The sequence below is a fragment of the Heptranchias perlo genome, chromosome 34 (genome assembly GCF_035084215.1).
Source record: "Heptranchias perlo isolate sHepPer1 chromosome 34, sHepPer1.hap1, whole genome shotgun sequence".
NCBI classification, from domain to species: domain Eukaryota; kingdom Metazoa; phylum Chordata; class Chondrichthyes; order Hexanchiformes; family Hexanchidae; genus Heptranchias; species Heptranchias perlo.
The window spans coordinates 31698985-31720166 of NC_090358.1; positions in this window are offsets into that span (position 1 = coordinate 31698985).

Below are 21182 nucleotides of genomic sequence, written 5' to 3' on the forward strand. Positions count from 1 at the left end.
TCAAAGGGATGTGATGCAAGTCCCGGATTATTCCGTGTCTCTGTATGTTTCAAAGGGATGTGATGTCAGTCCCGGATCATTCCGTGTCTCTGTCTGTATAAAAGGAATGTGATGTAAGTCCCGGATCATTCCCGGTCTGCCTCTGTTTAAAAGTGATGTGATGTAAGTCCCGGATCATTCCGTGTCTGCGTCTGTTCAAAAGTGATTTGACGTCAGTCCCGGATCATTCCGTGTCTCTGTCTGTTCAAAAGGGATGTGATGTAAGTCTCGGATCATTCCGTGTCTCTGCCTGTTTCAAAGGGATGTGATGTATGTCCCGGATCATTCCGCGTCTGCGTCTGTTTAAAAGTGATGTGACATCAGTCCCGGATCATTCCGTGTCTCACTCTGTTTAAAAGGGATGTGATGTAAGTCCCGGATCATTCCTCGTCTGCCTCTGTTTAAAAGGGATGTGATGTAAGTCCCGGATCATTCCGTGTCTCTGACTGTTTAAAAGGGATGTGATATCAGTCCCGGATCATTCTGTGCCTGCTTCTGTTCAAATGGGATGTTGTGTCAGTCCCGGACCATTCCGTGTCTCTGCCTGTTTAAAAGGGATGTTATGTCGGTCCAGGATCATTCCGTGTCTCTGTCTGCTTAAAAGGGATGTGATGTAAGTCCCGGATCATTCCGTGTCTGCATCTGTTTAAAAGTGATGTGATGTCAGTCCCCGATCATTCCGTGTCTCTGTCTGTTTAAAAGGGATGTGATGTAAGTCGAGGATCATTCAGTGTCTCTGTCTGTTTAAAAGGGATGTGATGCAAGTCCCGGATTATTCCGTGTCTGCGTCTGTTGAAAAGTGATGTGACATCAGTCCCGGATCATTCCGTGTCTCACTCTGTTTAAAAGGGATGTGATGTAAGTCCCGGATCATTCCTCGTCTGCCTCTGTTTAAAAGGGATGTGATGTAAGTCCCGGATCATTCCGTGTCTCTGTCTGTTTAAAAGGGATGTGATATCAGTCCCGGATCATTCCGTGTCTCTCCCTGTTTAAAAGGGATGTTATGTCGGTCCAGGATCATTCGGTGTCTCTGTCTGCTTAAAAGGGATGTGATATCAGTCCCGGATCATTCCGTGTCTCTCCCTGTTTAAAAGGGATGTTATGTCGGTCCAGGATCATTCCGTGTCTCTGTCTGCTTAAAAGGGATGTGATGTAAGTCCCAGATCATTCCGTGTCTGCATCTGTTTAAAAGTGATGTGATGTCAGTCCCCGATCATTCCGTGTCTCTGTCTGTTTAAAAGGGATGTGATGTAAGTCGCGGATCATTCAGTGTCTCTGTCTGTTTAAAAGGGATGTGATTCAACTCCCGGATTATTCCGTGTCTCTGTGTGTTTCAAAGGGATGTGTTGTCAGTCCCGGATCATTCCGTGTCTCTGTCTGTTTAAAAGGGATGTGATGTAAGTCCCGGATCATTTCGTGCCTCTGTCTGTTTCAAAGGGATGTGATGTTAGTCCCGGATCATTCCGTGTCTCTGTCTGATTAAAAGGGATGTGATATAAGTCCCGGATCATTCCGTGTCTCTGTCTGTTTAAAAGTGATGTGATGTCAGTCCCGGAACATTCCGCGTTTGCCTCTGTTTCAAGGGATGTGATGTAAGTCCCCGATCATTCCTGGTCTGCCTCTGTTCAAAAGGGATGTGATGTAAGTCTCGGATCATTCCGTGTCTCTGTCTGTTTCAAAGGGATGTGATGCAAGTCCCGGATTATTCCGTGTCTCTGTATGTTTCAAAGGGATGTGATGTCAGTCCCGGATCATTCCGTGTCTTTGTCTGTATAAAAGGGATGTGATGTAAGTCCCGGATCATTCCCGGTCTGCCTCTGTTTAAAAGTGATGTGATGTAAGTCCCGGATCATTCCGTGTCTGCGTCTGTTCAAAAGTGATTTGACGTCAGTCCCGGATCATTCCGTGTCTCTGTCTGTTCAAAAGGGATGTGATGTATGTCTCGGATCATTCCATGTCTCTGCCTGTTTCAAAGGGATGTGATGTATGTCCCGGATCATTCCGCGTCTGCGTCTGTTTAAAAGTGATGTGACATCAGTCCCGGATCATTCCGTGTCTCACTCTGTTTAAAAGGGATGTGATGTAAGTCCCGGATCATTCCTCGTCTGCCTCTGTTTAAAAGGGATGTGATGTAAGTCCCGGATCATTCCGTGTCTCTGACTGTTTAAAAGGGATGTGATATCAGTCCCGGATCATTCTGTGCCTGCTTCTGTTCAAATGGGATGTTGTGTCAGTCCCGGATCATTCCGTGTCTCTGTCTGTTTAAAAGGGATGTGATGGAAGTCCCGGATCATTCCGTGTCTCTGTCTGTTTAAAACGGATGTGATGTAAGTCCAGGATCATTTCGTGCCTCTGTCTGTTTCAAAGGGATGTGATGCAAGTCGCGGATCATTCCGTGTCTCTGTCTGTTTAAAAGGGATATGATGGAAGTCCCAGATCATTCCGCGTCTGCGTCTGTTTAAAAGGGGTTTGATGTCAGTCCCGAATCATTCCGTGTATCTGTCTGTTAACAGGGATGTGATGTCAGTCCCGGATCATTCCGTGTCTCTGTCTGTTTAAAAGGGATATGATGGAAGTCCCGGATCATTCCGTGCCTGCTTCTGTTTAAAAGGGATATGATGTCAGTCCCGGATCATTCCATGCCTGCTTTTGTTTAAAAGGGATGTGATGTCAGTCCCGGATCATTCCGTGCCTCCGTCTGTTTAAAAGGGATGTGATGCAAGTCGCGGATCATTCCGTGTCTCTGTATGTTTCAAAGGGATGTGATGTCACTCCCTGATCACTCCGTGTCTCTGTCTGTTCAAAGGGGATCTGACATAAGTCCCGTAAAATTCCGTGTCTCTGTCTGTTTTGAAGGGATGTGATGTAAGTCCCGGATCATTCCGTGCCTCTGCCTGTTTAAAAGGGATGTGACATCAGTCCCGGAACATTCCGTGTCTCTGCCTGTTTAAAAGGGATGTGATGTAAGTTCCGGATCATTCCTCGTCTGCCTCTGTTTAAAAGGGATGTGATGTAAATCCCGGATCATTCCGTGTCTCTGTCTGTTTAAAAGGGATGTGATGTCAGTCCCGGATCATTCCGTGCCTACTTCTGTTTAAATGGGATGTTATGTCAGTCCCGGATCATTCCGTGTCTCTGTCTGTTGAAAAGGGATGTGATGTCAGTCCCGGATCATACCTCGTCTGCCTCTGTTTCAAGGGGATGTGACGTCAGTCACGGATCATTCCGTGTCTCTGTCTGTTTAAAAGGGATGTGATTCAACTCCCGGATTATTCCGTGTCTCTGTGTGTTTCAAAGGGATGTGATGTCAGTCCCGGATCATTCCGTGTCTCTGTCTGTTTAAAAGGGATGTGATGTAAGTCCCGGATCATTCCGTGTCTCTGTCTGTTTAAAACGGATGTGATGTAAGTCCAGGATCATTTCGTGCCTCTGTCTGTTTCAAAGTGATGTGATGTTAGTCCCGGATCATTCCGTGTCTCTGTCTGATTAAAAGGGATGTGATATAAGTCCCGGATCATTCCGTGTCTCTGTCTGTTTAAAAGTGATGTGATGTCAGTCCCGGATCATTCCGCGTTTGCCTCTGTTTCAAGGGATGTGATGTAAGTCCCCGATCATTCCTGGTCTGCCTCTGTTTAAAAGTGATGTGATGTAAGTCCCGGATCATTCCCTGTCTGCGTCTGTTCAAAAGTGATTTGACGTCAGTCCCGGATCATTCCGTGTCTCTGTCTGTTCAAAAGGGATGTGATGTAAGTCTCGGATCATTCCGTGTCTCTGTCTGTTTCAAAGGGATGTGATGCAAGGCCCGGATTATTCCGTGTCTCTGTATGTTTCAAAGGGATGTGATGTCAGTCCCGGATCATTCCGTGTCTCTGTCTGTATAAAACGAATGTGATGTAAGTCCCGGATCATTCCCGGTCTGCCTCTGTTTAAAAGTGATGTGATGTAAGTCCCGGATCATTCCGTGTCTGCGTCTGTTCAAAAGTGATTTGACGTCAGTCCCGGATCATTCCGTGTCTCTGTCTGTTCAAAAGGGATGTGATGTAAGTCTCGGATCATTCCGTGTCTCTGCCTGTTTCAAAGGGATGTGATGTATGTCCCGGATCATTCCGCGTCTGCGTCTGTTTAAAAGTGATGTGACATCAGTCCCGGATCATTCCGTGTCTCACTCTGTTTAAAAGGGATGTGATGTAAGTCCCGGATCATTCCTCGTCTGCCTCTGTTTAAAAGGGATGTGATGTAAGTCCCGGATCATTCCGTGTCTCTGACTGTTTAAAAGGGATGTGATATCAGTCCCGGATCATTCTGTGCCTGCTTCTGTTCAAATTGGATGTTGTGTCAGTCCCGGACCATTCCGTGTCTCTGCCTGTTTAAAAGGGATGTTATGTCGGTCCAGGATCATTCCGTGTCTCTGTCTGCTTAAAAGGGATGTGATGTAAGTCCCGGATCATTCCGTGTCTGCATCTGTTTAAAAGTGATGTGATGTCAGTCCCCGATCATTCCGTGTCTCTGTCTGTTTAAAAGGGATGTGATGTAAGTCAAGGATCATTCAGTGTCTCTGTCTGTTTAAAAGGGATGTGATGCAAGTCCCGGATTATTCCGTGTCTGCGTCTGTTGAAAAGTGATGTGACATCAGTCCCGGATCATTCCGTGTCTCAGTCTGTTTAAAAGGGATGTGATGTAAGTCCCGGATCATTCCTCGTCTGCCTCTGTTTAAAAGGGATGTGATGTAAGTCCCGGATCATTCCGTGTCTCTGTCTGTTTAAAAGGGATGTGATATCAGTCCCGGATCATTCCGTGTCTCTCCCTGTTTAAAAGGGATGTTATGTCGGTCCAGGATCATTCCGTGTCTCTGTCTGCTTAAAAGGGATGTGATGTAAGTCCCGGATCATTCCGTGTCTGCATCTGTTTAAAAGTGATATGATGTCAGTCCCCGATCATTCCGTGTCTCTGTCTGTTTAAAAGGGATGTGATGTAAGTCGCGGATCATTCAGTGTTTCTGTCTGTTTAAAAGGGATGTGATTCAACTCCCGGATTATTCCGTGTCTCTGTGTGTTTCAAAGGGATGTGATGTCAGTCCCGGATCATTCCGTGTCTCTGTCTGTTTAAAAGGGATGTGATGTCAGTCCCGGATCATTCCGTGTCTCTGTCTGTTTAAAACGGATGTGATGTAAGTCCCGGATCATTTCGTGCCTCTGTCTGTTTCAAAGGGATGTGATGTTAGTCCCGGATCATTCCGTGTCTCTGTCTGATTAAAAGGGATGTGATATAAGTCCCGGATCATTCCGTGTCTCTGTCTGTTTAAAAGTGATGTGATGTCAGTCCCGGATCATTCCGCGTTTGCCTCTGTTTCAAGGGATGTGATGTAAGTCCCCGATCATTCCTGGTCTGCCTCTGTTCAAAAGGGATGTGATGTAAGTCTCGGATCATTCCGTGTCTCTGTCTGTTTCAAAGGGATGTGATGCAAGTCCCGGATTATTCCGTGTCTCTGTATGTTTCAAAGGGATGTGATGTCAGTCCCGGATCATTCCGTGTCTCTGTCTGTATAAAAGGGATGTGATGTAAGTCCCGGATCATTCCCGGTCTGCCTCTGTTTAAAAGTGATGTGATGTAAGTCCCGGATCATTCCGTGTCTGCGTCTGTTCAAAAGTGATTTGACGTCAGTCCCGGATCATTCCGTGTCTCTGTCTGTTCAAAAGGGATGTGATCTATGTCTCGGATCATTCCATGTCTCTGCCTGTTTCAAAGGGATGTGATGTATGTCCCGGATCATTCCGCGTCTGCGTCTGTTTAAAAGTGATGTGACATCAGTCCCGGATCATTCCGTGTCTCACTCTGTTTAAAAGGGATGTGATGGAAGTCCCGGATCATTCCTCGTCTGCCTCTGTTTAAAAGGGATGTGATGTAAGTCCCGGATCATTCCGTGTCTCTGACTGTTTAAAAGGGATGTGATATCAGTCCCGGATCATTCTGTGCCTGCTTCTGTTCAAATGGGATGTTGTGTCAGTCCCGGATCATTCCGTGTCTCTGTCTGTTTAAAAGGGATGTGATGGAAGTCCCGGATCATTCCGTGTCTCTGTCTGTTTAAAACGGATGTGATGTCAGTCCAGGATCATTTCGTGCCTCTGTCTGTTTCAAAGGGATGTGATGCAAGTCGCGGATCATTCCGTGTCTCTGTCTGTTTAAAAGGGATATGATGGAAGTCCCGGATCATTCCGCGTCTGCGTCTGTTTAAAAGGGGTTTGATGTCAGTCCCGAATCATTCCGTGTATCTGTCTGTTAACAGGGATGTGATGTCAGTCCCGGATCATTCCGTGTCTCTGTCTGTTTAAAAGGGATATGATGGAAGTCCCGGATCATTCCGTGCCTGCTTCTGTTTAAAAGGGATATGATGTCAGTCCCGGATCATTCCATGCCTGCTTTTGTTTAAAAGGGATGTGATGTCAGTCCCGGATCACTCCGTGTCTCTGTCTGTTCAAAGGGGATCTGACATAAGTCCCGTAAAATTCCGTGTCTCTGTCTGTTTTGAAGGGATGTGATGTAAGTCCCGGATCATTCCGTGCCTCTGCCTGTTTAAAAGGGATGTGACATCAGTCCCGGAACATTCCGTGTCTCTGCCTGTTTAAAAGGGATGTGATGTAAGTCCCGGATCATTCCTCGTCTGCCTCTGTTTAAAAGGGATGTGATGTAAATCCCGGATCATCCCGTGTCTCTGTCTGTTTAAAAGGGATGTGATGTCAGTCCCGCATCATTCCGTGCCTGCTTCTGTTTAAATGGGATGTTATGTCAGTCACGGATCATTCCGTGTCTCTGCCTTTTTTAAAGGGATGTGATGTCGGTCCCGGCTCATTCCGTGTCTCTGTCTGCTTAAAAGGGATGTGATGTCAGTCCCGGATCATTCCGTGTCTGCTTCTGTTTACAAGTGATGTGTTGTCAGTCCCGGATCATTCCGTGTCTCTGTCTGTTTAAAAGGGATGTGATGTCAGTCCCGGATCATACCTCGTCTGCCTCTGTTTCAAGTGGATGTGACGTCAGTCCCGGATCATTCCGTGTCTCTGTCTGTTTAAAAGGGATGTGATGTAAGTCCCGGATCATTCCGTGTCTCTGTCTGTTTAAAAGGGATATGATGGAAGTCCTGGATCATTCCGCGTCTGCGTCTGTTTAAAAGGGATGTGATGTCAGTCCCGAATCATTCCGTGTCTCTGTCTGTTAACAGGGATGTGATGTCAGTCCAGGATCATTCCGTGCCTGCTTCTGTTTAAAAGGGATATGATGTCAGTCCCGGATCATTCCGTGCCTGCTTCTGTTTAAAAGGGATGTGATGTCAGTCTCGGATCATTCCGTGTCTCTGTCTGTTTCAAAGGGATGTGATGCAAGTCCCGGATTATTCCGTGTCTCTGTATGTTTCAAAGGGATGTGATGTCAGTCCCGGATCATTCCGTGTCTCTGTCTGTATAAAAGGGATGTGATGTAAGTCCCGGATCATTCCCGGTCTGCCTCTGTTTAAAAGTGATGTGATGTAAGTCCCGGATCATTCCGTGTCTGCGTCTGTTCAAAAGTGATTTGACGTCAGTCCCGGATCATTCCGTGTCTCTGTCTGTTCAAAAGGGATGTGATGTAAGTCTCGGATCATTCCATGTCTCTGCCTGTTTCAAAGGGATGTGATGTATGTCCCGGATCATTCCGCGTCTGCGTCTGTTTAAAAGTGATGTGACATCAGTCCCGGATCATTCCGTGTCTCACTCTGTTTAAAAGGGATGTGATGTAAGTCCCGGATCATTCCTCGTCTGCCTCTGTTTAAAAGGGATGTGATGTAAGTCCCGGATCATTCCGTGTCTCTGACTGTTTAAAAGGGATGTGATATCAGTCCCGGATCATTCTGTGCCTGCTTCTGTTCAAATGGGATGTTGTGTCAGTCCCGGATCATTCCGTGTCTCTGTCTGTTTAAAAGGGATGTGATGGAAGTCCCGGATCATTCCGCGTCTGCGTCTGTTTAAAAGGGGTTTGATGTCAGTCCCGAATCATTCCGTGTATCTGTCTGTTAACAGGGATGTGATGTCAGTCCCGGATCATTCCGTGTCTCTGTCTGTTTAAAAGGGATATGATGGAAGTCCCGGATCATTCCGTGCCTGCTTCTGTTTAAAAGGGATATGATGTCAGTCCCGGATCATTCCATGCCTGCTTTTGTTTAAAAGGGATGTGATGTCAGTCCCGGATCATTCCGTGCCTCCGTCTGTTTAAAAGGGATGTGATGCAAGTCGCGGATCATTCCGTGTCTCTGTATGTTTCAAAGGGATGTGATGTCACTCCCGGATCACTCCGTGTCTCTGTCTGTTCAAAGGGGATCTGACATAAGTCCCGTAAAATTCCGTGTCTCTGTCTGTTTTGAAGGGATGTGATGTAAGTCCCGGATCATCCCGTGTCTCTGTCTGTTTAAAAGGGATGTGATGTCAGTCCCGCATCATTCCGTGCCTGCTTCTGTTTAAATGGGATGTTATGTCAGTCACGGATCATTCCGTGTCTCTGCCTTTTTTAAAGGGATGTGATGTCGGTCCCGGCTCATTCCGTGTCTCTGTCTGCTTAAAAGGGATGTGATGTCAGTCCCGGATCATTCCGTGTCTGCTTCTGTTTACAAGTGATGTGTTGTCAGTCCCGGATCATTCCGTGTCTCTGTCTGTTTAAAAGGGATGTGATGTCAGTCCCGGATCATACCTCGTCTGCCTCTGTTTCAAGTGGATGTGACGTCAGTCCCGGATCATTCCGTGTCTCTGTCTGTTTAAAAGGGATGTGATGTAAGTCCCGGATCATTCCGTGTCTCTGTCTGTTTAAAAGGGATATGATGGAAGTCCTGGATCATTCCGCGTCTGCGTCTGTTTAAAAGGGATGTGATGTCAGTCCCGAATCATTCCGTGTCTCTGTCTGTTAACAGGGATGTGATGTCAGTCCAGGATCATTCCGTGCCTGCTTCTGTTTAAAAGGGATATGATGTCAGTCCCGGATCATTCCGTGCCTGCTTCTGTTTAAAAGGGATGTGATGTCAGTCTCGGATCATTCCGTGTCTCTGTCTGTTTCAAAGGGATGTGATGCAAGTCCCGGATTATTCCGTGTCTCTGTATGTTTCAAAGGGATGTGATGTCAGTCCCGGATCATTCCGTGTCTCTGTCTGTATAAAAGGGATGTGATGTAAGTCCCGGATCATTCCCGGTCTGCCTCTGTTTAAAAGTGATGTGATGTAAGTCCCGGATCATTCCGTGTCTGCGTCTGTTCAAAAGTGATTTGACGTCAGTCCCGGATCATTCCGTGTCTCTGTCTGTTCAAAAGGGATGTGATGTAAGTCTCGGATCATTCCATGTCTCTGCCTGTTTCAAAGGGATGTGATGTATGTCCCGGATCATTCCGCGTCTGCGTCTGTTTAAAAGTGATGTGACATCAGTCCCGGATCATTCCGTGTCTCACTCTGTTTAAAAGGGATGTGATGTAAGTCCCGGATCATTCCTCGTCTGCCTCTGTTTAAAAGGGATGTGATGTAAGTCCCGGATCATTCCGTGTCTCTGACTGTTTAAAAGGGATGTGATATCAGTCCCGGATCATTCTGTGCCTGCTTCTGTTCAAATGGGATGTTGTGTCAGTCCCGGATCATTCCGTGTCTCTGTCTGTTTAAAAGGGATGTGATGGAAGTCCCGGATCATTCCGCGTCTGCGTCTGTTTAAAAGGGGTTTGATGTCAGTCCCGAATCATTCCGTGTATCTGTCTGTTAACAGGGATGTGATGTCAGTCCCGGATCATTCCGTGTCTCTGTCTGTTTAAAAGGGATATGATGGAAGTCCCGGATCATTCCGTGCCTGCTTCTGTTTAAAAGGGATATGATGTCAGTCCCGGATCATTCCATGCCTGCTTTTGTTTAAAAGGGATGTGATGTCAGTCCCGGATCATTCCGTGCCTCCGTCTGTTTAAAAGGGATGTGATGCAAGTCGCGGATCATTCCGTGTCTCTGTATGTTTCAAAGGGATGTGATGTCACTCCCGGATCACTCCGTGTCTCTGTCTGTTCAAAGGGGATCTGACATAAGTCCCGTAAAATTCCGTGTCTCTGTCTGTTTTGAAGGGATGTGATGTAAGTCCCGGATCATTCCGTGCCTCTGCCTGTTTAAAAGGGATGTGACATCAGTCCCGGAACATTCCGTGTCTCTGCCTGTTTAAAAGGGATGTGATGTAAGTCCCGGATCATTCCTCGTCTGCCTCTGTTTAAAAGGGATGTGATGTAAATCCCGGATCATTCCGTGTCTCTGTCTGTTTAAAAGGGATGTGATGTCAGTCCCGGATCATTCCGTGCCTGCTTCTGTTTAAATGGGATGTTATGTCAGTCCCGCATCATTCCGTGTCTCTGCCTTTTTTAAAGGGATGTGATGTCGGTCCCGGCTCATTCCGTGTCTCTGTCTGCTTAAAAGGGATGTGATGTAAGTCCCGGATCATTCCGTGTCTGCTTCTGTTTACAAGTGATGTGTTGTCAGTCCCGGATCATTCCGTGTCTCTGTCTGTTTAAAAGGGATGTGATGTCAGTCCCGGATCATTCCGTGTCTCTGTCTGTTTAAAAGGGATATGATGGAAGTCCCGGATCATTCCGCGTCTGCGTCTGTTTAAAAGGGATGTGATGTCAGTCCCGAATCATTCCGTGTCTCTGTCTGTTAACAGGGATGTGATGTCAGTCCAGGATCATTCCGTGCCTGCTTCTGTTTAAAAGGGATATGATGTCAGTCCCGGATCATTCCGTGCCTGCTTCTGTTTAAAAGGGATGTGATGTCAGTCCCGGAGCATTCCGTGCCTCCGTCTGTTTAAAAGGGATGTGATGTAAGTCGCGGATCATTCCGTGTCTCTGTCTGTTTCAAAGGGATGTGATGTCACTCCCGGATCATTCCGTGTCTCTGTCTGTTCAAAGGGGATCTGACATAAGTCCCGTAAAATTCCGTGTCTCTGTCTGTTTTAAAGGGATGTGATATAAGTCCCGGATCATTCCGTGTCTCTGCCTGTTTAAAAGGGATGTTATGTCGGTCCAGGATCATTCCGTGTCTGCTTCTGTTTAAAAGGGATGTGATGTCAGTCCCGGATCATTCCGTGTCTCTGTATGTTTCAAAGGGATGTGATGTCACTCCCGGATCATTCCGTGTCTCTGTCTGTTCAAAGGGGATCTGACATAAGTCCCGTAAAATTCCGTGTCTCTGTCTGTTTTAAAGGGATGTGATGCAAGTCCCGGATCATTCCGTGCCTCTGCCTGTTTAAAAGGGATGTGACATCAGTCCCGGAACATTCCGTGTCTCTGCCTGTTTAAAAGGGATGTGATGTAAGTCCCGGATCATTCCTCGTCTGCCTCTGTTTAAAAGGGATGTGATGTAAATCCCGGATCATTCCGTGTCTCTGTCTGTTTAAAAGGGATGTGTTGTCAGTCCCGGATCATTCCGTGTCTCTGTCTGTTTAAAAGGGATGTGATGTCAGTCCCGGATCATACCTCGTCTGCCTCTGTTTCAAGGGGATGTGACGTCAGTCCCGGATCATTCCGTGTCTCTGTCTGTTTAAAAGGGATGTGATGTAAGTCCCGGATCATTCCGTGTCTCTGTCTGTTTAAAAGGGATATGATGGAAGTCCCGGATCATTCCGCGTCTGCGTTTGTTTAAAAGGGATGTGATGTCAGTCCCGAATCATTCCGTGTCTCTGTCTGTTAACAGGGATGTGATGTCAGTCCAGGATCATTCCGTGCCTGCTTCTGTTTAAAAGCGATATGATGTCAGTCCAGGATCATTCCGTGCCTGCTTCTGTTTAAAAGGGATGTGATGTCAGTCCCGGATCATTCCGTGCCTCCGTCTGTTTAAAAGGGATGTGATGTAAGTCGCGGATCATTCCGTGTCTCTGTCTGTTTCAAAGGGATGTGATGTCACTCCCGGATCATTCCGTGTCTCTGTCTGTTCAAAGGGGATCTGACATAAGTCCCGTAAAATTCCGTGTCTCTGTCTGTTTTAAAGGGATGTGATATAAGTCCCGGATCATTCCGTGTCTCTGCCTGTTTAAAAGGGATGTTATGTCGGTCCAGGATCATTCCGTGTCTCTGTCTGCTTAAAAGGGATGTGATGTAAGTCCCGGATCATTCCGTGTCTGCATCTGTTTAAAAGTGATGTGATGTCAGTCCCCGATCATTCCGTGTCTCTGTTTGTTTAAAAGGGATGTGATGTAAGTCGCGGATCATTCAGTGTCTCTGTCTGTTTAAAAGGGATGTGATGCAAGTCCCGGATTATTCCGTGTCTCTGTGTGTTTCAAAGGGATGTGATGTCAGTCCCGGATCATTCCGTGTCTCGGTCTGTTTAAAACGGATGTGATGTAAGTCCAGGATCATTTCGTGCCTCTGTCTGTTTCAAAGGGATGTGATGTAAGTCCCGGATCATTCCGTGTCTCTGTCTGTTTTAAAGGGATATGATGGAAGTCCCGGATCATTCCGCGTCTGCGTCTGTTTAAAAGGGGTTTGATGTCAGTCCCGAATCATTCCGTGTATCTGTCTGTTAACAGGGATGTGATGTCAGTCCCGGATCATTCGGTGTCTCTGTCTGTTTAAAAGGGATATGATGGAAGTCCCTGATCATTCCGTGCCTGCTTCTGTTTAAAAGGGATATGATGTCAGTCCCGGATCATTCCATGCCCGCTTCTGTTTAAAAGGGATGTGATGTCAGTCCCGGATCATTCCGTGCCTCCGTCTGTTTAAAAGGGATGTGATGTAAGTCGCGGATCATTCCGTGTCTCTGTATGTTTCAAAGGGATGTGATGTCACTCCCGGATCATTCCGTGTCTCTGTCTGTTCAAAGGGGATCTGACATAAGTCCCGTAAATTTCCGTGTCTCTGTCTGTTTTAAAGGGATGTGATGTAAGTCCCGGATCATTCCGTGCCTCTGCCTGTTTAAAAGGGATGTGACATCAGTCCCGGAACATTCCGTGTCTCTGCCTGTTTAAAAGGGATGTGATGTAAGTCCCGGATCATTCCTCGTCTGCCTCTGTTTTACAGCGATGTGATGTAAATCCCGGATCATTCCGTGTCTCTGTCTGTTTAAAAGGGATGTGATGTCAGTCCCGGATCATTCCGTGCCTGCTTCTGTTTAAATGGGATTTTATGTCAGTCCCAGATCATTCCGTGTCTCTGCCTGTTTTAAAGGGATATGATGTCGGTCCCGGCTCATTCCGTGTCTCTGTCTGCTTAAAAGGGATGTGATGTAAGTCCCGGATCATTCCGTGTCTGCTTCTGTTTAAAAGTGATGTGTTGTCAGTCCCGGATCATTCCGTGTCTCTGTCTGTTTAAAAGGGATGTGATGTCAGTCCCGGATCATACCTCGACTGCCTCTGTTTCAAGGGGATGTGACGTCAGTCCCGGATCATTCCGTGTCTCTGTCTGTTTAAAAGGGATGTGATGTGAGTCCCGGATCATTCCGTGTCTCTGTCTGTTTAAAAGGGATATGATGGAAGTCCCGGATCATTCCGCGTCTGCGTCTGTTTAAAGGGGATGTGATGTCAGTCCCGAATCATTCCGTGTCTCTGTCTGTTAACAGGGATGTGATGTCAGTCCCGGATCATTCCGTGCCTGCTTCTGTTTAAAAGGGATATGATGTCAGTCCCGGATCATTCCGTGCCTGCTTCTGTTTAAAAGGGATGTGATGTCAGTCGCGGATCATTCCGTGTCTCTGTCCGTTTCAAAGGGATGTGATGTCACTCCCGTAAAATTCCGTGTCTCTGTCTGTTTTAAAGGGATGTGATATAAGTCCCGGATCATTCCGTGCCTCTGCCTGTTTCAAAGGGATGTGACATCAGTCCCGGAACATTCCGTGTCTCTGCCTGTTTAAAAGGGATGTGATGTAAGTCCCGGATCATTCCTCGTCTGCCTCTGTTTAAAAGGGATGTGATGGAAATCCCGGATCATTCCGTGTCTCTGCCTGTTTTAAAGGGATGTGATGTCGGTCCCGGATCATTCCGTGTCTCTGTCTGCTTAAAAGGGATGTGATGTAAGTCCCGGATCATTCCGTGTCTGCTTCTCTTTAAAAGTGATGTGTTGTCAGTCCCGGATCATTCCGTGTCTCTGTCTGTTTAAAAGGGATGTGATGTCAGTCCCGGATCATTCCGTGTCTCTGTCTGCTTAAAAGGGATGTGATGTAAGTCCCGGATCATTCCGTGTCTGCTTCTCTTTAAAAGTGATGTGTTGTCAGTCCCGGATCATTCCGTGTCTCTGTCTGTTTAAAAGGGATGTGATGTCAGTCCCGGATCATACCTCGTCTGCCTCTGTTTCAAGGGGATGTGATGTAAATCCCGGATCATTCCGTGTCTCTGCCTGTTTTAAAGGGATGTGATGTCGGTCCCGGATCACTCCGTGTCTCTGTCTCTTTAAAAGGGATGTGAAGTAAGTCCCGGGTCATTCCGACTCTGTGTCTGTTCAAAAGTGATTTGACGTCAGTCCCGGATCATTCCGTGTCTCTGTCTGTTCAAAAGGGATGTGATGTAAGTCTCGGATCATTCCATGTCTCTGCCTGTTTCAAAGGGATGTGATGGATGTCCCGGATCATTCCGCGTCTGCGTCTGTTTAAAAGTGATGTGACATCAGTCCCGGATCATTCCGTGTCTCACTCTGTTTAAAAGGGATGTGATGGAAGTCCAGGATCATTCCTCGTCTGCCTCTGTTTAAAAGGGATGTGATGTAAGTCCCGGATCATTCCGTGTCTCTGACTGTTTAAAAGGGATGTGATATCAGTCCCGGATCATTCTGTGCCTGCTTCTGTTCAAATGGGATGTTGTGTCAGTCCCGGATCATTCCGTGTCTCTGCCTGTTTAAAAGGGATGTTATGTCGGTCCAGGATCATTCCGTGTCTCTGTCTGCTTAAAAGGGATGTGATGTAAGTCCCGGATCATTCCGTGTCTGCATCTGTTTAAAAGTGATGTGATGTCAGTCCCCGATCATTCCGTGTCTCTGTCTGTTTAAAAGGGATGTGATGTAAGTCGCGGATCATTCAGTGTCTCTCTCTGTTTAAAAGGGATGTGATGCAAGTCCCGGATTATTCCGTGTCTCTGTGTGTTTCAAAGGGATGTGATGTCAGTCCCGGATCATTCCGTGTCTCTGTCTGTTTAAAAGGGATGTGATGTCAGTCCCGGATCATTCCGTGTCTCTGTCTGTTTAAAACGGATTTGATGTAAGTCCAGGATCATTTCGTGCCTCTGTCTGTTTCAAAGGGATGTGATGTAAGTCCCGGATCATTCCGTGTCTCTGTCTGTTTAAAAGGGATATGATGGAAGTCCCGGATCATTCCGCGTCTGCGTCTGTTTAAAAGGGGTTTGATGTCAGTCCCGAATCATTCCGTGTATCTGTCTGTTAACAGGGATGTGATGTCAGTCCCGGATCATTCCGTGTCTCTGTCTGTTTAAAAGGGATATGATGGAAGTCCCGGATCATTCCGTGCCTGCTTCTGTTTAAAAGGGATATAATGTCAGTCCCAGATCATTCCATGCCTGCTTCTGTTTAAAAGGGATGTGATGTCAGTCCCGGATCATTCCGTGCCTCCGTCTGTTTAAAAGGGATGTGATGTAAGTCGCGGATCATTCCGTGTCTCTGTATGTTTCAAAGGGATGTGATGTCACTCCCGGATCACTCCGTGTCTCTGTCTGTTCAATGGGGATCTGACATAAGTCCCGTAAAATTCCGTGTCTCTGTCTGTTTTGAAGGGATGTGATGTAAGTCCCGGATCATTCCGTGTCTCTGTCTGTTTAAAAGGGATATGATGGAAGTCCCGGATCATTCCGCGTCTGCGTCTGTTTAAAAGGGATGTGATGTCAGTCCCGAATCATTCCGTGTATCTGTCTGTTAACAGGGATGTGATGTCAGTCCAGGATCATTCCGTGCCTGCTTCTGTTTAAAAGGGATATGATGTCAGTCCCGGATCATTCCGTGCCTGCTTCTGTTTAAAAGGGATGTGATGTCAGTCCCGGATCATTCCGTGCCTCCGTCTGTTTAAAAGGGATGTGATGTAAGTCGCGGATCATTCCGTGTCTCTGTCTGTTTCAAAGGGATGTGATGTCACTCCCGGATCATTCCGTGTCTCTGTCTGTTCAAAGGGGATCTGACATATGTCCCGTAAAATTCCGTGTCTCTGTCTGTTTTAAAGGGATGTGATATAAGTCCCGGATCATTCCGTGTCTCTGCCTGTTTAAAAAGGATGTTATGTCGGTCCAGGATCATTCCGTGTCTCTGTCTGCTTAAAAGGGATGTGATGTAAGTCCCGGATCATTCCGTGTCTGCATCCGTTTAAAAGTGATGTGATGTCAGTCCCCGATCATTCCGTGTCTCTGTCTGTTTAAAAGGGATGTGATGTCAGTCCCGGATCATTCCGTGTCTCTGTCTGTTTAAAAGGGATGTGATGGAAGTCCCGGATCATTCCGTGTCTCTGTCTGTTTAAAACGGATGTGATGTAAGTCCAGGATCATTTCGTGCCTCTGTCTGTTTCAAAGGGATGTGATGTAAGTCCCGGATCATTCCGTGTCTCTGTCTGTTTAAAAGGGATATGATGGAAGTCCCGGATCATTCCGCGTCTGCGTCTGTTTAAAAGGGGTTTGATGTCAGTCCCGAATCATTCCGTGTATCTGTCTGTTAACAGGGATGTGATGTCAGTCCCGGATCATTCCGTGTCTCTGTCTGTTTAAAAGGGATATGATGTCAGTCCCGGATCATTCCATGCCTGCTTCTGTTTAAAAGGGATGTGATGTCAGTCCCGGATCATTCCGTGCCTCCGTCTGTTTAAAAGGGATGTGATGTAAGTCGCGGATCATTCCGTGTCTCTGTATGTTTCAAAGGGATGTGATGTCACTCCCGGATCATTCCGTGTCTCTGTCTGTTCAAAGGGGATCTGACATAAGTCCCGTAAAATTCCGTGTCTCTGTCTGTTTTAAAGGGATGTGACATCAGTCCCGGAACATTCCGTGTCTCTGCCTGTTTAAAAGGGATGTGATGCAAGTCCCGGATCATTCCTCGTCTGCCTCTGTTTAAAAGGGATGTGATGTAAATCCCGGATCATTCCGTGTCTCTGTCTGTTTAAAAGGGATGTGAAGTAAGTCCCGGGTCATTCCGAGTCTGTGTCTGTTTAAAAGGGATGTGATGTCAGTCCCGGGTCATTCCGAGTCTGTGTCTGTTTAAAAGGGATGTGATGTCAGTCCCGGATCATTCCGTGCCTGTGTCTGTTTCTGAGGGATGTGATGTAAGTCCCGGATCATTCCGTGTCTGTGTCTGTTCAAAAGGGATTTGATGTAAGTCCCGGATCATTCCGTGTCTGCGTCTGTTTAAAAGTGATGTGTTGTAAGTCCCGGTTCATTCCGTGTCTGCGTCTGTTTAAAAGTGATGTGACATCAGTCCCGGATCATTCCGTTTCTCCGTCTGTTTAAAAGGGATGTGATTTAAGTCTCGGATCATTCCGTGTCTCTGTCTGTTTAAAAGGGATGTGATGCTTGTCCCGGATTATTCCGTGTCTCTGTATGCTTCAAAGGGATGTGATGTCAGTCCCGGATAATTCCGTGTCTCTGTCTGTTTAAAAGGGATGTGATGTAAGTCCCGGATCATTCCGTGTCTCTGTCTGTTTTAAAGGGATGTGATGTCAGTCCCGGATCATTTCGTGTCTCTGTCTGTTTCAAAGGGATGTGATGTAAGTCCCGGATCATTCCGTGTCTCTGTCTGTTTAAAAGGGATGTGATGCAAGTCCCGGATCATTCCGTGTCTGCGTCTGTTTAAAAGTGATCTGACGTCAGTCCCTGTTCATTTCGTGTCTCTGTCTGTTTAAAAGGGATGTGACGTAAGTCTCGGATCATTCCGTGCCTCTGTCTGTTTAAAAGGGATGTGATGCAAGTCCCGGATTATTCCGTGTCTCTGTATGTTTCAAAGGGATGTGATGTCAGTCCCGGATCATTCCGTGTCTCTGTCTGTTTAAAAGGGATGTGATGTAAGTCCCGGATCATTCCTTGTGTCTGTCTGTTTGAAAGGGATATGATGTAAGTTCCGGATCATTCCTTGTCTCTGTCTGTTGAAAAGGGATGTGATGTAAGTCTCGCATCATTCCGTGTCTCTGTCTGTTTAAAAGTGATGTGATGTCAGTCCCGGATCATTCAATGTCTCTGTCGGTTTAAAAGGGATGTGACGGAAGTCCCGGATCATTCCGTGTCTCTGTCTGTTTAAAAGGGTTATGGTGTAAGTACCGGATCATTCCGTGTCTGTGTCAGTTCAAAAGGGATATGATGTCATCCGCTGATCAATCCATGTCTGCGTCTGTTTAAAAGTGATGTGATGTCAGTCCCGGATCATTCTTTGTCTGCCTCTGTTTAAAAGTGATGTGACGTCAGTCCCGGATCATTCCGTGTCTCTGCCTGTTCAAAAGGGATGTGATTTAAGTCCCGGATCATTCCGTGACTCTGTCTGTTTAAAAGGGATATGATGTAAGTTCCGGATCATTCCTTGTCTCTGTCTGTTGAAAAGGGATGTGATGCAAGTCCCGGATTATTCCGTGTCTCTGTATGTTTCAAAGGGATGTGATGTCAGTCCCGGATCATTCCGTGTCTCTGTCTGTTTAAAAGGGATGTGATGTAAGTCCCGGATCATTCCTTGTGTCTGTCTGTTTGAAAGGGATATGATGTAAGTTCCGGATCATTCCTTGTCTCTGTCTGTTGAAAAGGGATGTGATGTAAGTCTCGCATCATTCCGTGTCTCTGTCTGTTTAAAAGTGATGTGATGTCAGTCCCGGATCATTCAATGTCTCTGTCGGTTTAAAAGGGATGTGACGGAAGTCCCGGATCATTCCGTGTCTCTGTCTGTTTAAAAGGGTTATGGTGTAAGTACCGGATCATTCCGTGTCTGTGTCAGTTCAAAAGGGATATGATGTCATCCGCTGATCAATCCATGTCTGCGTCTGTTTAAAAGTGATGTGATGTCAGTCCCGGATCATTCTGTGTCTGCCTCTGTTTAAAAGTGATGTGACGTCAGTCCCGGATCATTCCGTGTCTCTGCCTGTTCAAAAGGGATGTGATGTCAGTCCCGGATCATTCCGTGTCTCTCTCTGTTTAAAAGGGATGTGATGTCTGCCCCGGATCATTCTGTGTCTCTGTCTGTTTAAAAGGGATGTGATGTAAGTCCCGGATCATTCCGTGTCTCTGTCTGTTTAAAAGGGATGTGATGTCAGTCCCAGATAATTCCGTGTCTCTGTCTGTTTAAAATGGATGTGATGAAAGTCCTGGAACATTCCGTGTCTCTTTCTGTTTTAAAGGGATGTGATGTAAGTCCCGGATCATTCCCGTTCTGCGTCTGTTTAAAAGTGATGTGACGTCAGTCCCGGATCATTCTGTGTCTCTGTCTGTTCAAAAGGGATGTGATGTAAGTCCTGGATCATTCTGTGCCTCTGCCTGTTTAAAAGGGATGAGATGTCAGTCCCGGATCATGAAGTGTCTCTGTCTGTTTAAAAGGGATGTGATGAAAGTCCCTGATCATTCCGTGTCTCTGTCTGTTTCAAAGGGATGTGATGCAAGTACTGGATCATTCCGTGTCTCTGTCTGTTTAAAAGGGATGTGATGTATGTCCCGCATCATTTCGTGTCTCTGTCTGTTTAAAAGGGATGTGATGTAAGTCCCGGATCATTCCGCGTCTGCCTCTGTTCAAAGGGATGTGATGTAAGTCCCGGATCATTCGCGGTCTGCCTCTGTTTAAAAGTGATGTGATGTATGTCCCGGATCATTCCGCGTCTGCGTCTGTTTAAAAGTGATGTGACATCAGTCCCGGATCATTCCGTGTCTCACTCTGTTTAAAAGGGATGTGATGTAAGTCCCGGATCATTCCTCGTCTGCCTCTGTTTAAAAGGGATGTGATGTAAGTCCCGGATCATTCCGTGTCTCTGTCTGCTTAAAAGGGATGTGATGTAAGTCCCGGATCATTCCGTGTCTGCATCTGTTTAAAAGTGATGTGATGTCAGTCCCCAATCATTCCGTGTCTCTGTCTGTTTAAAAGGGATGTGATGTAAGTCGCGGATCATTCAGTGTCTCTGTCTGTTTAAAAGGGATGTGATGCAAGTCCCGGATTATTCCGTGTCTCTGTCTGATTAAAAGGGATGTGAAGTCAGTCCCGGATCATTCCGTGTCTCTGTCTGTTTAAAAGGGATGTGATGGAAGTCCCGCATCATTCCGTGTCTCTGTCTGTTTAAAACGGATGTGATGTAAGTCCAGGATCATTTCGTGCCTCTGTCTGTTTCAAAGGGATGTGATGTAAGTCCCGGATCATTCCGTGTCTCTGTCTGATTAAAAGGGATGTGATATAAGTCCCGGATCATTCCGTGCCTGCTTCTGTTCAAAAGGGATGTGATGTCAGTCCCGGATCATTCCGTGCCTGCTTCTGTTTAAAAGGGATGTGATGTAAGTCCCGGATCATTCTGTGCCTCTGCCTGTTTAAAAGGGATGTGATGTCAGTCCCGGATAATTACGTGTCTCTGTCTGTTTAAAAGGGATGTGATGCAAGTACTGGATCATTCCGTGTCTCTGTCTGTTTAAAAGGGATGTGATGTATGTCCCGGATCATTCCGCGTCTGCGTCTGTTTAAAAGTGATGTGACATCAGTCCCGGATCATTCCGTGTCTCACTCTGTTTAAAAGGGATGTGATGTAAGTCCCGGATCATTCCTCGTCTGCCTCTGTTTAAAAGGGATGTGATGTAAGTCCCGGATCATTCCGTGTCTCTGTCTGCTTAAAAGGGATGTGATGTAAGTCCCGGATCATTCCGTGTCTGCATCTGTTTAAAAGTGATGTGATGTCAGTCCCCAATCATTCCGTGTCTCTGTCTGTTTAAAAGGGATGTGATGCAAGTCCCGGATTATTCCGTGTCTCTGTCTGATTAAAAGGGATGTGAAGTCAGTCCCGGATCATACCGTGTCTCTGTCTGTTTAAAAGGGATGTGATGGAAGTCCCGCATCATTCCGTGTCTCTGTCTGTTTAAAACGGATGTGATGTAAGTCCAGGATCATTTCGTGCCTCTGTCTGTTTCAAAGGGATGTGATGTAAGTCCCGGATCATTCCGTGTCTCTGTCTGATTAAAAGGGATGTGATATAAGTCCCGGATCAT